This window comes from Capsicum annuum, chromosome 4 (genome assembly GCF_002878395.1).
Source record: "Capsicum annuum cultivar UCD-10X-F1 chromosome 4, UCD10Xv1.1, whole genome shotgun sequence".
Taxonomy (NCBI): domain Eukaryota; kingdom Viridiplantae; phylum Streptophyta; class Magnoliopsida; order Solanales; family Solanaceae; genus Capsicum; species Capsicum annuum.
The window spans coordinates 17,787,287-17,806,060 of NC_061114.1; the positions used below are offsets into that span (position 1 = coordinate 17,787,287).

At 33.1% G+C, this 18,774-nt stretch overlaps 1 pseudogene; it reads right to left on the reverse strand.

The window, feature by feature from the left end:
- Positions 1–4,740: 4,740 nt before the first annotated feature.
- Positions 4,741–15,838, reverse strand: LOC107869072 (annotated as a pseudogene).
- Between the last annotated feature and the right edge of the window lie 2,936 nt (positions 15,839–18,774).

Here is an 18,774-nt window from a genome sequence, read left to right on the forward strand (position 1 = left end):
AAAAAGTCAAACCGAAATTTAAATTTGGTTTCGGTTTTTTGATTTTTTGATTTTTCGGTTTTTCGATTCAGTTTTGATTTTTAATTTATAAATTTTGATTAAACGGTTCGGTTTCGATTTTTAAAAATAAAATTCAGTTAAACCAAAAATCCAAAAATTTGAAATTATATTAATAACATATATATATATATATATATTATTAATTTATTATATATATAATATAATATATTTAATATATAAATAATAAATTAATAAATATATAATAAATTTTTTATATCCCTAATTCTCTAAACCTAAAACATATCAGATATCTTCACGGCAGCCGTTTTATTACTTTTCAATTTTCACATAACTTTTTTTACAAATTACAATCAGTCAAGGACATCGGAGGCGGACGATAGACCGCCGGTGACAACGCCGATGCAGACTCCCTTTCTTTACTATATTTGCATTTGAAAGCTATAGTTTCTATGATAATGCTTTCTTGGATTATCTCTGTACCTCTCCTTGTGAAGATGGAACTAAGACAGGCACCTTTGTATGTAAGGACTGAGAAAATGTGAGGACAATGGTAAAATTTTTGAAAACTTTTTATGATCTTATTTTGAAAGTTTTTGGTTCAAAATATGTTACTACAAATGTACAGTTTGTTAAAATTGTTGAGCTTGATCTGATTTTGAAAGAGATAATAGAAAATGAAGATTCTAATTTGAAAAAAATGTCATCAAATATGAGGGAAAAGTTTAGAAAGTATTAGGGTACTCCAGAGAAAATGAACAAAATGATCTTTATTTCATTTGTGTTGGATAATCGCAATAAACTTGAATATGTTCCTTTTGCAATTGCGGACATGTTTGAAAAAGAAATTGGGGACAAGTTATCCGATTCAATGGAGTCATATATAAAAGCCTTGTTTGGGCATTATGTTAAGAAATAAAAAAACTCTTCATCTTTATCATCTTCTTCTTATTTTGGGAACTCTTCATCTATAAGTGGTTATGAAAACTTTCAAAGAAGAGAAATAATGAGAACAAAATAACAATTTGAGAAGCATAAATAAATTAGTGGAGGTTCAAGCAATAAATCTGAGTTGGGAAAATATCTTGCTGAAGAAATTAAGCCAGATTCAGAACAATTTGATATATTCGGTTGGTGGAAAGTTAATGAGCCTAGATTTCCCATTCTCGTTGAGATGGCTCGTGATGTGTTAGCTATTCCCATTTTCAGTGTTGCATCTGAATGTGCATTTAGCACGGGAGGTCGGGTTATTGATCCCTTTAGGAGTTCATTAACTCCTAAACTAGTGCAATCTCTTATTAGTCTTCAAGATTGGCTTAGAAGTGAATCTACTCCAATTAATATCGAGGAAGATCTAGAGTAGCTTGAGCAACTTAAAGTTGGTAAGAATTTTATAATTTTGTATTCATTATATTAAAAAAAAATTCTTAGTTATATTTCACATCAACTAACAAGTCTTATATTTTTTCAGAAATGGCTTGTAGTGGCATTGATTCTAGCATTGTTGATGTATAGTTGTCAATAAGCAAATGTGAATTGTAGGTAATTTTATTTTTGGGTTCTTCTTCTACTACTTCTACTATTTTCTTGATTTAATGAGTTATGTACTATAGTTTTTTTTCTCTCAGCTATACGCTTCTTAGGATGTGGATGATCTGTAATGTATTGTATTGTGTTTTGCTGATCTGTAGAAGTTTTATGAGTCATTTGATGAAGTGTTCGATGGAAAATGGATTGTGTCTAAAGAGGAGTATTCAGGTGAGTTTATGGCATTTTCTGTTTAAGATGGTAGTTTATTGCATTTGCTTTATTTTACATTTGGGAAACTGTTAAGCAGTTTTTGGAATGGAAACCAAAGCTAATCCTGAGACACAGACTCTGGCAGCATTTGCCTGTTTAGCCGGGGATTTTGTTCTCCAAGCATGGACATAAAATCTAGCAAGACGCCTGGCTGGGGTGTGAACCTTGTTCATCAAACTTCCATTCTCAGCAAATACAGAATAAAGGACAACCTCAATAGTTGCAGCTTCTTTCAGTTCTTCCTCAAGCATCTGAATTCTAGACTCTGATTCTGATCTACTCTTCGACAAAACATTGGCAGGAACTCTTTTTTCAGTAGCTGAAGTAGTATTGGTAGTATTCTTTGGTTCTTTTTTTCTCCACAGTGTTCTTTGGTTCTTTTTTCTCCATGGTATTCTTTGGTTTTTTTTCCTCCACTGCAGTACTTTCAACAATACTACTAGTTTCAATGGGTGTATGTTCTTTCACTTCATTCTTAATAATCTCCGTGTTCCCCAAAAACATATTTGGAATCGCAGCGTCTCTAATCTGAACAGACTTCACTGGCTTCAGTCGACTATGTGTAATCTGAACTCCAAGAGCTTTCCGAATAGAACTCATTGTGACTTGTCTTTTCATACTTTTAGCTATTTTATTTTCTGACAAGTCTCTTATGTCATCAAGGAGATGATTAACCTATCCAAAATCATGTTCTGTTGTTTCATCCGAACTATTTTGACTATCCATACCTTGCTCGTTACTATAAAGAACTTGGTGCATATGCAATAAGTATACTGGAGGTTGTTAGTCCCATTGATCACATTGCTCATACAGAACTTGATGCACATGCTACAACTACACTGGAATTTGACCCGAACTCCTTCTTGGCTCCATACATTCCCAAAAAACGAGGATTACTGGAATTTTTGGCACTTTTATTTGCTCTAATGTTTCAATGTCCTTGTTTTTGTAGGGTTGAACATGAGATCCATGATTTTTGCAGCTATACTTTTATCGATATAGACTTCAACAATGTCTAGAACACTTTTGTGGCTACTGATCTTTCTTTCGCGAGATGGATCCACTTATCGCTATTATTTTTCAGTACATTTGCCCTTTCTGTAAAAGAATGGTACTTTACAGTAACTTTAGTTGAATTGATGTAATATTTTGCACTCTAGGTTTACATATTCTCAATGACTCTCCTTTCGACGTTTTGTTTTAGTCAAAAGTAAGGTTATCTTAATCTCTTTCAGTGTTGGTTGATTTAAGTTAGTGCTGTTTTTCTATTCTGCTGGTGAGCAGGTGATCTTTACCATTCTTGTTCTATGATTATCTCCTAAGCTAAATTCAATGCTAGTTTGTTGCGTTGATAAGTTTAGGCCGTGCACGGTCTGTGACAACTCTACAACAAAATGATGTTATGTATTATGTTAAGCTTATTATTATTTCATTTCGTTTCATTCATGTTGAAACCGAAATAAAAAATCAAAATAACCAAATCAAATTTGTAGAAACCGAACCAAACCGATTTTATTTCGGTTTGGTTATGGTTGTCATTTTTGTCAATCCAAAAACCGATAAACCGAAACCGATATGAAACAATCAGACCGAACTGACCGAACGCCCACCCTTAGCTGAAATGGGGAAAGGGGCTAAAGTGTAGATTTTGTAAGTTGAGTGCTAGGTTTGCATTTTATTTTTGTGGTCCCATAAAAGTGTCTATTTTCTCAATTAAAACAACTTGGTGTCTAAATGTCAAAAAAAGTTTGGGAAGTGACCTTTTTGTCAACTCCTCCGTCTTACAAGGCGTGACCGTACTTTTTCGGATGTTTTGATAGCAAAAGTCAAAAAAAATAAAAAAAAATCGGATCTTTTCATGTATGTGAAATTTGAAACTCATCTTTATGCTTCAATGTTGATTACTCTATGTAGGTGCCTTCGCGGATTTGTTTTTGGATTGTGACACATTCACTACTAAAAAAGTATCATTTTTAACTTCCATTGAAGTTTTTCGCTGAAACATGTGCAGTGGGTATTTTCATATATATTTTGATTGAAGCAGTGATTATAAAAAAAAAAAAAAAAAAAAAAAAAAAAAAAGGCCGCGTCTTCACACAGAAAAGTTAGAAAGCTCTCTAGCATTTTAAGGAGAATTTATTTTTCATCTTGTATTTTTTCAGTGAGCTAGTTTAGTAGAAAATATATTAAAAAATTTATATTTTATAACACAAATTTCTTATTGCTTCAGTGAAAAAAGTCTTTGTTTCTATTAGTTACTCAAACCGCACAAATAATTAATCACTCAAATAAAATGATTCAGTCCCAGCTAAATTCATAAACCAGTTTCTAATGAAATTTTTGAATAAGATAATGTAATGATTTTACTATTAATTAACTAATTCAATTGACTATCTACTTGGTCCCTCGTATTTAGAGAAAGAAACTGTTGAAGATATCAATTATCAATCATGAAGTTGAAGGGAGAATCTCAATTTCATATATGAACAAGCATGTACAAGGACCTGCATTTATAGACTGCTGAGAGTTGACAGCACATCATAACTATCTCTAATTAATTATACAATAACTGACTCTTTGTAACAAACTCTTAACTAATTATACAATTAGCTCCTCTGGTCTCCACAACACTTTTCTTCTATAGAAACATACTATTGCGGTCCGAAATTATCCGTCTCAAATTTTCTAATTTGATTTACCATTTTACTTTTTTATTTTCATTAATCAAGACAAGACAAATTTTTTTTTCACCATGTTTTACCCTTTGCATTAATTACTTTTTCTTCAAATTAAATTGTAAACATCATTTAATAGGGGTACTATGATAAACTAGATATGTTATTAATTATTTTTTTTAATCAACGTGTTATCTCAATTTGGGACGGATAATTAGGGAAGGAGGAAGTATGTAATATTTTTCTCCTACACATGGATAGGATTGACGAGTAAGGCTTCAATCATGGGTTTCAAATAATATTTCGACTTACCATATCCATCTTGATTATTCTTGTAAACAACATCAATTAGACGTGCGAAACTGACGATACGCGCCACAACATCAATTAGACGTGCGAAACCGACGATACGCGCCAAGACTTTAACTGGCACAAAAAAAAAAAAAAAAAGCAGCCCGGTGAACGGGGAAGGGGTCCACCACAAGAGTGTATCGTACGCAGCCTTAACTTTCATTTTTGTCAGATGCTGTTTCCAAGGCTTGAACTCGTGACCTCCTGGTTACATGGCAGCAACTTTACCAGTTATTCCAAGGCTCACCTTCTTAACTAGCACAACAGTTGGCTTGATAAACTCTTTGTTTAAATCCTTCCATGCATTCTCAGCTATTTTAGATAGTCTTTCACTCACTTCTTCAATTGATAAATTGTGTTCTTTCATGTAGAATTCTATTCCAGTGACAAGTTGTCCTTTTTCTTTCTCAACCTTCAAGAAACAAATGTTCATAAAAAAAATGTTAATAATGTAAATCTGCATGTACATGTTAAAATTTGTATAATTCGTACCTTGTAAGTGGCTATGTCATTAACGACTCGACAAATTAATACAGAAGCCACAAGAATTTTTGGTTTATTCTATTATTTCGTTTGTATTTCGGGTACACAGAATCTGTATATTACAACACCAACTTCAACTTGAGTTCAAGTATAAACAAGAACACAATGAAGTATATCAAATACCCTCAACACAAGATCAAAATGACCTTTCCAAGAGTTGTATTTTATTTTGTAGAAATTAAGATGAAACAGAAAATAGCCAAGTCGTTCGAATTCACGGATTTTCCTTAAGGAAATAATCCCCCTCACTGTACCCGAGGTTGTGGAATTTTTTCTCCCAGGATAAAATGGCTAACAGACCAACAGTTGCGGTACCTCAAACGGTTGGAATATCTTCGAACTCACAGAACGTTTTGAGTGATCACACAAAATATTTTTGAGACAAGAAGAGAGTTTTTAATCTGAAAATTTCGTACTAAACCTGTGGAAGAAACCAGGTTTATATAGCCACAGTATGCCTCTTCTGAAAAGAGGCAATGGTTCACTCCAAAGGTTACACCTTTGCTGTAATTTCATGTCTGTTCATCAAAGATTGCATCTTTCCATGAACAGTGCAACCTTCTGTAGCCTCAATTCAGAACAATGTATCATTTCTGAAGCACTAGTTCGAAAACAATGCATCAGTTCCTTGGCATTCTTCGGAATTCAAATAAAGTTTGTCCTAAAAGATAGATTTCACCGGTCGATCATTCTGAAGTCGAAGCCGAGCGAGCGACGACGACGACTGCGCGAGGCATCTATTATTTCTTGCTTCACTTTCCATGTGGGGTAAGTGTTCATGATTATAAACACTTTCAAGTTCTCTTCTTCCACCAATGTGGGAGAAAGAGTAAACTTTCTAATTTGGAAGTACACTTTCTATTTTAGTGTCTCTTTCCCCTCCACTATTTTATTCTTTATTTTTCCATTCACACTTCTTTCATATACTATTAACCCAACATATTCATCATCCAATCAAATGATGCCTTTGAAGTTGATCTCATGCCTAATAATGAAACTGGTGCAAGTAGGTAAAAAGCTCCTGTGATTAATGCATTGTGGAGGTACTCTTCAAATGGTGGCGTATTTCCTTCGATGGACCATTTTGCTTCAATATCGTAACTCCTCACGATTTTATTTCATCTATTCAAGAAAGAATTTTTATTTAAAATTCTTGTATCCTCTATACCAACAGTTCTAAAATTCATAAAATAAACTTTTCTTAAAGAAAAGAAGAAATATTTCCTTGAGCCGAGGGTGTATCGCGAAAACAACCTCTCCACCTTTGAGGTAGAGGTTAAGGTCAGCATTCACGTTCCACTCTACGTTTCTAAACCCCACTTTGTGGAATTATACTGATTATATTATTGTTATTATTGTAGTTATAGAAAAAGAAGAAATGTGTCTCACTCAGAAAAAAGCCGAACAAGAAAAATGTATAATAACATATTCATTAATTAGTGCTTTAAGCATAGGCGGATCAAATATATTCGTGGCCTAAGGTGAAAATCAAACAGAGGCCTTAAAATTTTAAGAATAAATAACTTTCTTTTAATAAACTCTATTTTCAAAATTATATAATCGATTTTTTTTAATTATTTTTTTTTGTGTAATAATATAATCAATGCATTTAATCTTTCTTGAGACATAGTACTTTAGATGTATGAACTTCTTCTAATAATTCTTTCTTTTTATATAAAAAATTATTTTGTTATAAATAAAATCTAATTCTTTTTAAAAAAATTAATATATATTATTATAAAAAATGAGGCTCCAAATTTGAAGGCCTAAGGCGGCCACCTATTTTTTTACAAGATAGAACCGCCCCTGGCTTTAAGTCACATACCGCTTCTTCTTTGACGTAACAAACTCCATTAAATGTATGCAGCTCCTTTACTTTAGTATCATAATAAAGCCACATACCGCTTCTTCTTTGACGTAACAAACTCCATTAAATGCATGCAGCTCCTTTACTTTAGTATCATAATCTTTAAAAAGATCGAGAAGAGTAGTGGATATCTTTTTCATATAGTTCGGGAGTCGATCAATTTCACTTAAATCCCACCTATATTGATCAAAGTATTACTAATGTACCTCGAGGCAATAATAAGGGGGAAAGGTAATTATAATAGGTTCAACAAATAATTGTAATTTAAGTATTCAACGCATTATCTAACTGATCCATACCGGTCCACAGCTTCTGTGAACAAAAGCAACTCATCAAGAGAACCATATTAGTCGTATGTGTCATCAATTACTGAAATTATGGCACTGCATTTTGCAAGCATGATTCTAGCATGAGAGTATTGAGGTTCAAAGTGTTGGTTTCAAAGTATATGAAAAAGTGTGAATGAAAAATGGAGGGAAAATGGTGGAGAGAAGAGAGACACTAATTTAGAAAGTGTACTCCCTAATTGGAAAGTTCACTCTTTCTCCCACATTGGTGGAAGAAAAAAACTTAGGAGTGTTTAAAATAAGGAGCACTTACTCCACATGGTAAGTGTGGCAAGAAATAAGAGATGTCTCGCGCCTTCGTTGTCGTCGCTCGCTTGGCTTCGAAATTAGAATTATGAGATCTATCTATTTGGACAAAGTTTATTTGACAGAAATTCAATTCGAAAATACCAAAGGAAAAATTTGTGTTTTGATACTCCATTTATATGCATGCATGTAGATTCCGAAACAGTGAAGTGCTGAAACGAAGAGATGCAACCCTTTAACGAAGTGACACACTGATTCATGAAATGGTATGCCTATTCGGAAAAGACACATTCTTTGGACGAACAGACATAGCTTTTCCAGAAAGGTCACACTTTTTAAGTGAACCATTGCCACTTTTCAGAAGAGGCACATGTTGGCTATATAAAGCATCCACAGCTTTAGGTACGAATTTTCTGAATTACAAACTCTCTTCTTGTCTTCAAAACATTCTGCATGATCAATCAAACTGTTAAGTGAGTTCGTTGAATCCAACTATTTGAGGTACCACTATTGTTCGGATTGAAGACCATTTTATCCTAGGAGGAAGATTCATAACCTTGGGTATAGTGAGGAGAATTATTTCTTAAGGACACTCCGTGAAGTCGGGGGACTTGGCCTTACAAATTCTATTTCATCTATTTTCTGAAATTAAACACACTTCTTAGATAGATTATTCATAATCTAGTGTTTAAGGTGTTAGTAACTTCAAAAGTGTTCTTGTCTTAGACTTGAACTAGAGTTGAAGTTGTTGTTGCATGTATACTGATTCTTATACCCGAAAGCACCATATGATAACAATCTTAAGGAATAACCTTGCAGAATCTGTATTGTTTGTTTTTGGAGATTAAAGCTTTAAGCTTTCTACTCCGTTTGAACTTAACTAGTGATTCGAAGACGTAAAATCTTCATCACAAGTTAAAGATCACTCAGTTGACAATTGAAAGTCATAAAAACTTCATCGTTAACTAGAAACAAGAGGAAGAGTTTAAAGTTGCTTAACTTTATAAGTAGTATTCTGAAAATACTAAATTTTATTGTCTTGTGGTGACAGGAAAAATGACTAACGAAAGTCAAATGCAAGATGCGGCTAGAACTGTGGGGGCAACTAGTATTGCCTCAATAAGTCGAGCAAATTCTCCGCAACCAATGGCACCTGCAGAAAAGCTCAAAAAATTTACGGGCATTGACTTTAAGCGATGGCAGCAAAAGATATTCTTTTACCTCACCACACTATGCCTTCAAATGTTCACTAGTAAGGATGCTCCTGAGGTACCCGAGGGAACCTCGGACAAAGAGCATTTCATGATTATAAAGGCTTGGAAACACTTGGACTTCCTTTGCAGAAATTATATCTTGAGTGGTCTCCAATACGACCTCTATAATGTTTACAGTGGAACTAAGACATCGAAGGAATTGTGGGGGGCACTAGAACAAAATACAAGACAGAGGATGCGGGAATTAAGAAATTCTTTGTTGCAAGGTTCCTAGACTTTAAAATGATAGATAGTAAATCGGTTGTCTCTTAAGTGCAGGAATTGCAAGTAATCATCCACGATCTCCTAGCGGAAGGTATATCTTTGAAAAATACCTTAGTTGAACAAATTGAAAATGTTCTTAGTACTCACATAAACTATTTTAAAGGTTTGATTGTGAATGATGCATTTCAAGTAGCAGCGATCATTGAGAAGCTACCACTTATATGGAAAGACTTCAAAAAATACTTGAAGCACAAACACAAGGAGATGACTGTCGAAGATCTTATTATCCGAATGCGTATTGAAGAGGATAATAAGGCTGCCGAGAGAAGGTCAAAAAGGAATTCTACAATTAATGGAGCATATATTGTAGAAGATGACCAAAACAATTCTAAAAAAAGGAAGAAAGTTGAACAAGGAAGCAATCAACCCAAGAAGAAATTCAAGGGAAAATGCTTCAATTATGGAAAGATTGGCCATAAATCCACGGATTGTCGTGTCCCGAAGAAAGGTAAGAAAAGTACCAAGCTAATATGGTTGAGTCCAACAAAGAAGTGATGATCTGTGTGCTATGTTCTCAGAATGCAACTTGGTGGGAAATCCTCGCGAATAGTGGATGAATCCGGTGCCACCCGCCATGTTTGTGCCAACAAAGAGTTGTTTTCGTCATTCGCTCCGGCTCAAGTAGAAGAAATGATCTACATGGCTAACTCCGCTATGGCTAAGGTAGAAGGAACATGAAAAGTGGGCTTGAAAATGACTTCAGGAAAGATCTTGACACTTAACAATGTCTTGTATGTTTCGGAGTTACGAAGGAACATAATTTCTATTTCACTTCTAGACAAGAACGGATTCAAATGTGTAACCATTTCTGAAAAAATTATAATTAGCAAAGGAGAAGTGTATGTAGGAAAAGGTTATCTCACCGAGGGCCTTTATAAGATGAATGTAATGAATGTTGAAATCAATAAAAATTCAAATTCTTCTTACTTGCTTGAGTCTTATAATTTGTGGCATGAACGTTTAGGCCATGTTAATTACAAAACGTTACGAAAATCGATTAACTTAGAGGTTTTGCCAAACTTTGAGTGCAATAAATCACAGTGTCAAACGTGTGTAGAATCAAAGTATGCAAAACATCCTTATAAGTCTGTTGAAAGGAATTCCAATCCCTTAGACTTAATACACACTGACATTTATGATATGAAGTCAACACCATCACGTGGTGGCAAAAAGTATTTCATAACTTTTATTGACAATTGCACTAAATATTGTTATGTCTACTTGCTAAATAGTAAGGATAAAGCAATAGATGCATTTAGGCAATAAAAAATTAAAGTTGAAAATCTGTTAGAGAAAAAGATAAAAATGATAAGAAGTGATAGGGGCAGAAAATATAAATCTCTCTTCGCCAAAATATGTGTAGAGAATGAAATTGTCCATCAAACTACGGCCCCGTATTCACCTCAATCTAACGGTATTGCGTAAAGAAAAAATCGAACGTTAAAGAAAATGATGAATGCCTTACTTATAAGTTCCGGTTTACCGCAAAACTTATGAGGGAAAGTTATCTTTACAGCCAACCGTATACTCAATAGAGTTCCCCATAGTAACACACAATCAATTTCTTATGAAAAATGGAAAAGAAGGAAACCCAACTTGAAATATTTCAAAGTGTGGGGGTGTCTAACAAAGGTCCAAGTTCCTATGCCTAAAAGGGTTAAGATAGGACCTAAGACGGTGGACTGTGTATTCATAGGATATGCTAAAAGTAGTAAAGCATGTCAGTTTTTGGTTCATAAATTCGAACATCTGGATATTAATGAAAATACGGGAATTGAATCAGATAATGCTGAATTCTTTAAAAACATTTATTCGTATAAACCTAGAAATGAGTAGTCTAGTGGGGGATCTAAACGACCTCGACATGAACCAAGTGAGAATGTACATAATGAAGAAAATTCAAGATGTAGTACACGTCAAAGAACGTCAACTTCGTTTGGTTCAGATTTTGTAACATTTCTGTTAGAAAGTGAGCCTCAAACATTTAAAGAAGCGATGTCGTCTTCGAACTCATCCTATTGGAAAGAAGCAGTCAATAGTGAGATTGATTCAATCTTAAGCAACCATACATGGAAATTGGTTGATCTTCCTCCGGAAAATAAACCTTTAGGTTCTAAATGGATCTTCAAAAGAAAAATGAAAGCGGGTCGTACTATTGACAAATACAAGGCAAGATTTGTAGTAAAAGGCTTCAAACAAAAAGAAGGTCTTGATTACTTTGATACATACTCGCCAGTAACAAGGATAATATCAATTCGAATGTTAATTGCCTTGACAACGATATATGGTCTTGAAATCCATCAAATGGATGTGAAAACCGCATTCTTAAACGGAGAATTAGAGAAAGAAATTTACATGAAATAACCTGAAGGTTTTGTGGTTCCAGGACAGGAGAATAAGGTGTGTAAACTTATTAAGTCGTTATATGGACTAAAGCAAGCACCTAAACAATGGCATGCGATATTTGACTAAACCATGTTGGCAAACGGGTTCAAGATAAATGAATATGATAAATATGTTTATATTAAAAACCCTCCAAATTACCAAGTCATTGTTTGTTTATATGTGGATGATATGTTGATCATCAGTAGAGTCATTTCTGACATAAATGCAATGAAGCGAATGCTCGAGAGCAAGTTTGATATGAAAGACCTTGGAGTTGCGAATGTAATCTTAGGTATAAGAATCTATAGAACTCTACAAGGGTTGGCAATGTCACAGTCTCACTATATCGAAAAGGTACTTGACAAATTCAAGTATATGGAATTCGGTATTGCTAATTCTCCTTTGGATGTGAGCTTTGCACTTCTAAAGAATGAAGGTGAAAGTGACTTACAATTGGAGTACGCAAGAGTATTGGGATGTTTAATGTATATAATGAACTGTAAATTATCAGATATAGCATGCGCTATTAGTAAATTGAGTCGGTACACAAGTAATCCCAACAAAACTCTTTGGATGACAATGAAAAATGTTTTGGGATATCTTAAATACACTCAACACTATGCCTTGCATTATAATAAATATCCAACGGTACTTGAAGGATATAGTGATGCAAATTGGATCACCGAATCAAACAAAGTAAAATCCACAAGTGTATAAGTATTTACTATCAGTGGAGGAGCGGTCTCTTGAAAATCATTCAAACAGACTTGTATTGCTCGCTCTACAATGGAATCTAAATTTATCGCATTGAATAAAGCCGGTAAAAAAGTAGAATGACTCCAGAATTTCTTAAAAGATATTCCTTATTGGCCCAAACCAGTGGCATCAGTATGTGTACACTGTGGTAGCCAAGCAGCAATAAGTAAGGCAGGGAGCATGATGTACAACGGTAAATCTCGCCACATACGATGGAGAAATAATATTATTAAGGAACTTCTCTCTAGTGGAATTATCACTGTTGACTATGTAAAGTCAAAGGATAATGTGTCGAATCCACTTACAAAAGGCTTATCTAGAGAAAGAGTGGAAAAGACATCCAAGGAAATGGGTTTAAGGCCTAGGACGAGTCAGCATGGCGGTAACTCTACCTAGCAGACTGGAAATCCCAAGAGCTAGGCTTAAAGAGATCAAACAAAGTTGTGTCTGACAGGTTCAATATTGTCAATTACCGAACCCATTCTCATGATGTAGAAAATATTTAGTAAACAAGGATAAGACTTAAGGTGAAAAGATTTTTAATGATTATCTAAATTTGGCAGATTTGACCAAATAGTTTAATCTATAGGATTAAACGTATAGAAATCACCTATGTGAGGGTGAAGTGGAAGCCGTTTCAAGGAGAATATTAGCAAAGGCCAATTCTCTAAGCTCTTATGAAACCGGGACGTGTTCATGGATGAAAAGAATAAAACTGTGAGAACCATAAATGGTCAAAGGCTGGTTATGTGACATGTGTTGTCTAGGTGTACACTAAAGATCGACGGTTCAAAGATATCAAATTTATCGATTGACCGAGTGCATCCGATTCATGTTCACTATGGAAAGTTCAAAGGGAAACTCACTTATCCAGATGCAATCAGTCTTTGCTTGATGATCACATACTTGTCCGTAAATTTTTTACGAAAAATAGTCATTTTTCATTCATGTGGGGGATTGTTGGGTTCAAAGTATATGAAAAAGTGTGAATGAAAAATGGAGAAAAAATGGTGGAGAGAAGGGAGACACTAATTTAGAAAGTGTACTCCCAAATTGAAAAGTTCACTCTTTCTCCCACATTGGTGGAAGAAAAGAACTTATGAGTGTTTAAAATAAGGAACACTTACTCCACATGGTAAGTGAGGCAAGAAATAAGAGATGCCTCGCGCCGTCGTCGTCGTCGCTCGCTCGGCTTGGGCTTGGGCTTCGAAAAATACCGAAGGGTAAAATGCAAATTTTTTATGTGTTTTTATACTCCATTTATATGCATGAATGCAGATTCCAAAATAGTGTTTCGAAATAGTGCAGTGCTGAAATGAAGGGATGCAACCCTTCAACGAAATGACACACTCATGAAATGGTATACCTGTTCAGAAAAGACACATTCTTTGAACGAACAGACATGGCTTTTTCAGAAAGGTCACACCTTTTAAGTGAACCATTTCCACTTTTCAGAAGAGGCACATGTTGGCTATATAAACCTGGTTTCATCCACAGGTTTAGGTACGAATTTTCTGAAATACAAACTCTCTTCTTGTCTTGAAAAACTTCTGTGTGATTTATCAAACCGTTGAGTGAGTTCGCTGAATCCAACAATTTGAGGTACCGCTATTGTTCGGATTGAAGGTCATTTTATCCTGGGAGGAAGATTCCAAAACCTCGGGTACAATGAGGGGAATTATTCCTTTAGGACACTCCGTGAATTCGGAGAACTTGATCTTAAATTCTGTTTCATCTCTTTTCTGAATCTTAACACACTTTTTAGATAGATTATTCATAATCTAGTGTTGAAGGTGTTACGAAACTTCATAAGTGTTCTTGTCTTGGACTTGAACTAGTGTTGAAGTTTGTATTTCTTATATACAGATTCTTGTACCCGAAAACACCATACGATAACACAAAATATACGCCTATCGCACAAAAAAAGCATTCCACTATTCTGTATCTAATATACGGGAGCATAGACACAAGATTTAGGTCTTTCCACCACGTTTAGAGTAAATGAGTGAAATATTAATTAGCAGTGCTAGAGTAATACTATAATATAGTCCTCAAAAAAAAAAAAAGTCGTCACAAACTCAAATAATGGAGTAACTTACAATGTGAGTTCAGTAAGCTCTTCCTTACGTAGCAATTGCAACAAATTGTAATCTAGTTTGGCAAGTTTTAGTAGCCTTTCATTTCTTGATCCACATTCTTCATATATTGAAATATTAAAATGTGCTTCAACTCTTGGGATGCCTCTATGAAGAGATTGCATAAGGGCATGCGTCACTTTTTTCTTAAGAGTGTAGAATCTAAGGTAGGTGTTATCCTCTCCAAATGGAATTTTGCAAAGATAAGTGCCTCTTCTAATATGTCACCCGCATGAGTTCTAACATGTGTTGCTTCATACAAACTTAGCAAACCCTTGGCATTCTTAAGTAGAGAGTTTCCTTGAATTCTCCATTGTTATCCTTGAATTGATTGGAAAGATCTAATTCATAAAATATAGGTTACACGAATTATCTTCTGCATCTCAAAAACTTCTTGAAAACGAACTTGTAACACTATACTAGAAACACATTTTTCGATGGGACGTTCTCATAAGAAACTATTATTTCCAATGAGAATCCGTCAAAACATTTGTTCGAAAAAACACATGTTTCTAGCTGTGCAAATCACTTGCGTACATACCCGAAGAGATTGGATAGCCATGTTGTCTAAACAGTCGAAAATACAGAGCAACCTTGTATAAATCATCTTCTTCATGAACGACATTTAGATTAAATATCTTGCTTAGTTGATCTTCATCTCCTCCTCAAAATGATATGAAATACCAAGGCATTCGAGGGTGTCAATCAATGACATTTTCATGTGTCCCACTTCTTGTTTCAAACTTTTTATCTCTTCTATATTTTTTTCAGTGATCTGTAATGCAATTATGTCAACATATATAGTAGATGAGTTTAAGTTATGTGCATCATTGGTGAGCAAAATATTCTACACTATCAGTTAACTTGATCTGATATTGCAAGTTCCCCAATTATTTATATAAAAATTTAAAAAAATAAATAAATTAGGTAACCTGCAATAGCAAGTCAAGTTTACCTGATAGTGTAGAATATTTTGTATACTGACGGTATACAAAACTTAAATTCTTAGTAAATATAAAAAGACTTGATTGAGAAATAAATAAAGAGACATTGATACCTGATGATTCAATTTTGTATAATAACTAAATATATCTCCCCACATACAAGGTGAAAAATTTCTTGTACGACGATAAATTATATCTTGGTGGTCTACATTCAATGATGCAGTTGTTAACATTGCAGAACATAAATTCCGAAATTTGAATAGAATTTTTTCGGTGATTTTAGTAGTTCATGAGTCTATTACCATCAATATTAAGTACTAGTTATATTTATATAGAGAAGTACTAATTAAAAATATTGAAAATTTTTATTATGTGTCTCACACAACTTATTATTTTAATTAGTAAGACACCTATTTATCTCATAAAAATGTAGATCCAAATTTTGTAGACTTAAAAAGTGTAAGATTCATATCCACTTTATTGTGAGATAAAAACATAATGTAGTTTTTCCTATAAGAAGATCTCCATTGACAAAGGAAAATATTTTATTAGAAAATAAGTGATTTTTCACTTAATTTTGATGCTTGGTAAATGATTAAAAAGAATTTACCCCAAAAATATTTATAATTAATCTAAACAAGTACTACAGGGAGGGTGGGAGGGTAGGGTTGGGCAGGAAGCGTGAAAAGCCACTTATAGAATATTACTCCAAAAATATTTATAATTAATCTACACAAACACTATAGGGAGGTGGGAGGGCAAGGTTGGGTTGGAAGCGTAAAAGGCCATTTGTAAAACTATTTTTTTTTACTACTGTAAGGAAAATTATTTTTAAAATTTTTAATTAACTTATTTTTTCATAAAAAAAAATGTTAATACATTTTGATTTTTGATCAACTATCAAACATGCATAAAAAGGTTGAAGAAATATTACTGAAAGATGTTCTTTTTTGTTGCACACCAAAGACGTCCTTAGTTAGGAACAACATGATATGTATATAATTCAGTTGCGGACACAACATCAACCATCGTGATTCGTGCGTGCATCATTTAAAAAGGATATTGGGTAAAATCTTTTAGACCATAAAATGTGGTCATAATTTGGCGATAATGGCTCAAATTTGATAATAAAGATTCACATTGTAAACAGGTTTACATTTTTACATTCTTACCCTTTTCTCCCAAATTTATATTTTCTTTCTTCATTTATTCTTCTAGCTATTTCCAACACATTGGATTGAACATCTAACTTGTTTACTTATTTGTTTGTTGACTTTGCATTTCAAAATAATATCTATACAAACAAAGAAGAAAAACGTTAAGTTATTTCATTTATTTGAATAATATTTTTAATTTAAAATAATATTAAACTTAAAAATAATTTTAAAATTGCTGGATATTTTTAGAATGATATATAAATGACTGAATGATAATTTAAAAATAATTATAAACAGTTTTATTTGTCTTTGTTGGACAGTTATTTCATTTGACCACATTTTTAGAATGAGAATTTAGAATATAAAATAATTAAAAAACATTTAGAAAAGTAATTTTTTCCAGGTTTATTGACATTTTGTTTTTATAATTTATCAGCAGAAAAATATAATTACTTAAAATTATGTAATTAGACAAGACAAATTATTAAAATTATGTAATTAGACAAGATAAATTATTAAAATTTCTAATGATACAAATTCATTTCAAGAATTTATTTCTCTGAGTTTTTAGCTATTTAAAATCTTGTTGTGTATTTTTTTCAAAATTTTTAATCTAAAGGATCGAGAATGTAGTAAAATCAACAACGTCAGGACTGCTGCTTCAATTAAATTAAAAGAGATATCAATAGAACATGCCTACTAAAAAATTTCACATTTTTCTATAGATAATTATTTTTATTCTTGTAATATAGAACTTAATACATTTACTTTGATTCAATAATTTTCTAATCATTAGATATATTTGCCATTAATATAACCTCTAATAAGTAATTTTATCAATTATTGAGTTTAAATAAATTTTAAAACGTATTTAGATAATTATTTAAATATAATTTAAAAATATTCTCAATGACAATTAAAACTCAAAATAGTTTAGACATGGTAGATATCGATTCAATATAAAAATTATAAAATATATATAGTTCATATATGTCGACTCTAGTTAACATTAACTCAGAGAGTCACACATTGATGTTACAGTCTTGAACCCATATGTTACATTGATTTGAAAAAGAGAAAATACATCAAATCCCCCCTCAACTTGTAGCCAAAACTTACTTTAGACCCTAAATTAATTGGGCAATTATTTACCCCCCTTAACAACTTTCAAGTGAATTAATTTCAAACCTTATGACTGACATAATATATATATATATATATATATATAATCAAGAAAAAAAAAAAGAAAATCCAACTTCATCTTCTTCCTAACACACCCTTACCCCCTCCCCCCGAACCCCCGCCCCCCAACACCCCATTTTTTCATCTTCTTCGAACCCCCACACTTGTTTCTTTATGTATTGGTGTGTTTCTTTCTTAGCATTTTTACTTGTGGAAGATTGATTTTTGGATTTGAATTCATTGAGGTCTTTAATGGTGGTGTTTCTTTGGTTGTTTTATTCTTTGACAAAGAAGAGTTGATTTTGGTAGATCTAAGGAGGTTTTTTCAATTGGAGGGGAAGTGATTTTGATTGAATTTGAGTATTTGATGAAAATGGAATTGAGCTTTTTCAATTGAAATTTTAGTGCAAGTTTCTCTTCCCAATTTTGGAAGAGCTTGGAAGTAAAGTGAAGATTAATTTTCTTCTTCCCAATTTTGTCAAAAGAAAAAAGCAGAGAAGGCAAATGCTATTATTGTCTTTATTTTTTCATTTCGGATTGTGCAATTTTATTTGTGTTTTGGATTTGAAATTTTATGTATTGATTTATTTTTGAGATCACGTATTTGTATTTAGTCCATTGTTCGATTTGCTCAAGTTAATTCAAGTGAACTTTTCATTTGAGGAAGAACAAAGAATTCATTGAACAACTTGCAACAATGGAGAAAAAAACTAATTAAAAAACTTGAAAAAATGAAAAAAAAAAAAGAGGGATTTGGGGAGGCGGAGAAGCTAAATTTTGGGGGTGGGGTGGGGTGGAATCGTATATCCAAGAAAGGAAGAGAAGGGGGG